Raw genomic sequence first — 4,490 nt, forward strand, 5'->3', positions numbered from 1 at the left:
GAACGGGAAGGTCTAACGGACTGTGTCTATCCGTATCTATGTATGTTTCTCCTCATCGCTTTGTCGTACTTATAATGTAACATATAACTTTGTATGTTTTGTATAGAGTTGTACCGAGGTTAACTAAAGAGATTCGATTTTTACAAGACTTGCTTACAATATTCTACTACCTTACTCAACAATAAGCGTCATTACGAGGATTTCCGGATAAAGAACCGTGTGTACACCGATACATCTTTACCTTCTCTGGGATGAATATGATGATTGAAGGTATGGGCAAGCAAGAAGCAAGGCGGCTAGATTTCCTAACATGCATTGACTTATATATTACTAGCGTTTATTATACAGGGTGATTGGTAAGTCGATGTATTCCTTTAAATGGGTTATAGACGAAGGCATTTCCAGTCGATTGAACCCCATAATGCATTATCCGAAAGTCAACCATTTCTGAGTTATTTAAGTTTTAAGTTTTTTTAGGTTTTTGCCAAAATTTATGTTTTAAAACAAAATATATAAAATAATAGCCATTTTTTTAATATTTTTTTAATTGTTTTGGATTAGTGACACCTTAGCCAACTAATTATAATCATTAAATGCGCAATATTTAACTTATTTTAGACACAGTGCTTCAAAATAGGTGAAGCATTAAGAAAATGTTACAAAAGGTGAAAACAAAAATGCTGAATTAAAAAAGAATTTTATCTGAAAAAATTTCAGGCACTACAGCTTAAAAACATAGTCAATTTATAAGCTTTAAAATGACATATGCCAATCTAAAATCGATTAAGGTATGACCAAGATATAGCCAAAACAACCACATAAGCGGACAAATCTCAGTAGGGAAACGAACAAGATTCATTCCAATTTTAAGGTAAAAACTCCTTTAACTAGACTTTGTAGAGCTCTGAACCTACTGAAAAGTACTTTCGGCTAACCGTGTTATCGGACAAGCATTATTTCGGTGAAGCAACCTTATCGTCGATCTGTGCTTTTGAGGAACCGTCATCATCATCATCATCATCGACCCATCACGTCCCCACTGCTGGGGCACGGGTCTCCTTCCAATGAAGGAAGCGTTTAGGCCTAGTCCACCACGCTGGCATAGTTCGGGTTGGTGGACACCAACACAAGCAAGCTTGTGCTGAGAGAGTTGTCGGGTAAGTGGGCAACCCGACTATCAGAAGTTTTCAAGCCGCCCGAAAGCCTCTGACTAGGCTTAACGACTGCTGCCGAAGCAGCAACCGGGACCCACGGCCTAACGTGCCGTCCCAAGCATGGAAGCGTCCAGAAAAGAACCACTTGAAATCGGTCACCCATCCATTGGCTGACCATGCCAGTTGTTGCTTAACCTCGATGATCAGTTACGATCACTGAAGCCAGCTCGACTATGGACGCTTCTGAGGAACCGTGCTATCGGAGAACAATAATTAGTAAACGGTTCAGAGCTCTACAAAGTCCAGTTATAAGAGCTTTTACCTTAAAATTGGAATAAATCTTGTTCGTTTCCCTGCTGAGATTTGTCCGCCTATGTGGTTGTTTTGGCTATATCTTGGTCATACCTTAATCGATTTTAGATTGGCATTTGTCATTTTAAAGCTTATAAATTGACTATGTTTTTAAGCTGTAGTGCCTGATTTTTTTTTCAGATAAAATTCTTTTTTAATTTAGCATTTTTGTTTTCACCTTTTGGAACATTTTCTTAATGTTTCACCTATTTTGAAGCCCTGTGTCTAAATTAAGTTAAATATTGCGCATTTAATGATTATAATTAGTTGGCTAAGGTGTCATTAATTCAAAACAATCAAAAAAGTATTAAAAAAATGGTTATTAACGTAACGGCACCAGTAATGGACACCTTAAGGATTTTTTACAAATGATTTGGCTGTTACTCGCTCAATTTTTTAGTTGGGATATTGAAAGTTGGTATGAATCGTAGGAATATGTTGCCGTTTAAGATGAATGTACACTAGCTTGATTTAAACTATTGGTTTTTCAGTAAATTGTATAATTGTAAAAAATACCTAAAACCACAGTGATGGACACCCAAAATCCAGTTATGGACACCCAATGTTGGACAGTGATTTTTTATTGAATAAAAGTATAAAATAATATTTTATGCTAATATTATTATAATTGTAATGATTATGAGTAATAATAACCGTAATTATGAGTAATCATAACCATTTACACAAACAGCCTTGGTCGCCAGTTACACTATAGGATCCATCAAAGACGGCTAATACAACTATCTGAAAAAAAATGTTTTACAAAAACACTAAAATTTCTAATTCATAACATTATAAATCATGTCCTTCTGTATTTTATTCTTCTTCTTAGTATCATTATGTTCCCCCAGTGGGGCAGAAGGTAAACACAACAGTTTTCTATCCAAGACTGTGGACAGCAGCCTTTGCATCGGACCACGTCATTTAAACATCCCGCATCTCCGTCCGATCGAGCGCCGCCAGGTCTATTTAGGGCGGCTTTTCTTAAGCTTGCCCTGCGGATACAATTCGAGAGCATGTCTCAGGGTTTGGTTTTAGTCTCTACGCAGGCTATGGCTATTCCAACTTCGTTTGAGGCGTTTAATCTGTGAACCAACAGGATCTTCATGGCAGGTTTTCCTCAGATCTTTGTTAGAAGGTTCCGCCGGAGACAGCGGTCAATGAAGACCTGCAGCTTTTGTGTACCTATGTGTCTTTATGGTCTCGCAAGCGTATAATAATACCGACTTTAGTGACGTTGGTGTTAAATATCTCTCACTCTAATGAAGAGATGTTTTGACCGCCACATGGATCGCAGACACGCAAATGCACCTTTGACCGTATCAATACGGGCGCTCACATCTAGCGCAACCACTAGGTAGCGTTAGTAGATGACCCAGGATACCGTCTCAACTTGTTCTGTTCCTACGACCCTCTCGTCATATCATATCATCTGGGTTATCCAGGTTTACACCAGCCAGAAAATGCTTTTAGTTTAAGTCAAAGTTTTCTTTTCACAACCTTTTCTCTCACTTCTCTTATTATCTAGTAAAATTTTGCTCTTAATCTATTCTCCTCCTAAAGCCTCTTCTTTTCAAATCTTCTCTATTCATGGTATTTTCAGCTTTACTGGTCTATTCGTCACACTATCACTGTTTATTTCTCTATTTCTATTCTCTGTGGGGCTGTAAGTACCTGCACCTGGCTCTCTCGAATGGAACCTTTGTGCATATCCCTTAGGCCTAAAGTGCCTTCCTAAGTTTGGACCATTTCCCACCATGTTGGTCCACTGCGGGTTGATGGGTTCACATATCTAGATGTGCTAAACTACTACTAATTATCATAAGTATAACTAATTTCAATTAAATTCCGCTCCTGTGAGCGTGTGTTTCTACAACCGCAACAGTCGCGTGTAGGCTTGGATTTTCATGAGCATCTTTGATCAATACTTGTTCTGGAACACTTGAAATAGATGTAGGGAGAACATGTTTGTGTCTCCGTAACGCATAACTGCAGTGGCCATCTTGTGCTTGCATAATAGCATATCCCATTTGCTTGGGCGTATAAGTCTTTCTTGAACAAAATAAAAAATCCAGTTATGGACACCCAATTATGGACATGTGTCCATAACTGGATTTACTGAAAATTTACAAACCAGTAATGAACACCCCCTCTGAAATCATTTCCATAAACGTAAGCTCTTCTATTATTTTGAAAATATGTGCGTAATTCAGTATAGTTTCCATAAAATCACAGCATTTTAATATAACATAAAATAAAACGAAATCATCAACGAAAATCTACACCTAACCTCTTAGAAGATTTCCTTCATTTCCTTAACAAAACTCGGTTGAGTTGGTGAACCTCCGCCAAATGAACTTTTTTGCCTCACAATTTTTAATCTAAATGGATGCCATAAGTCACTTGTCTATATAACAAAGGAAGGATGTATAGGCTTTGAAACTAAGGTATTGTAATTTTCGTAAAACGATGCATACTCTTATTTTAGACACTATAAGTTTGTAGTGTCCATTACTGGTTCCATGTCCATTACTGGTGCCGTTACGTTATTTTAAATATTTTGTTTTAAAACATAAATTTTGGCAAAAATCTAAAAAAACTTAAAACTTAAATAACTCAGAAATGGTTGACTTTCGGATAATGCATTATGGGGTTCAATCGACTGGAAATGCCTGCCTTCGTCTATAACCCATTTAAAGGAATACATCGACTTTCCAATCACCCTGTATATTCCTTTTGAAATCATTGCTAACATGCCGATGCCGCTGCCTGCCGTGCCGAAGCCGTTTTTTAATTTTATTTACATATGGCAATTTAACCCGTATAAACATTGCAACATAAACATAGTATTACTTACTCTATGTACAACACAACATTGAGTAAACGTTGGCCGCTACATAGTATGATTGTTCTGAAATATTGCTTCAAAATACATGTGCGTTGGATAACGAGACGAAAGAGAGAACCAAACAAATCATAATTCAT

Source organism: Plutella xylostella, chromosome 19, assembly GCF_932276165.1.
Source record: "Plutella xylostella chromosome 19, ilPluXylo3.1, whole genome shotgun sequence".
NCBI lineage: Eukaryota > Metazoa > Arthropoda > Insecta > Lepidoptera > Plutellidae > Plutella > Plutella xylostella.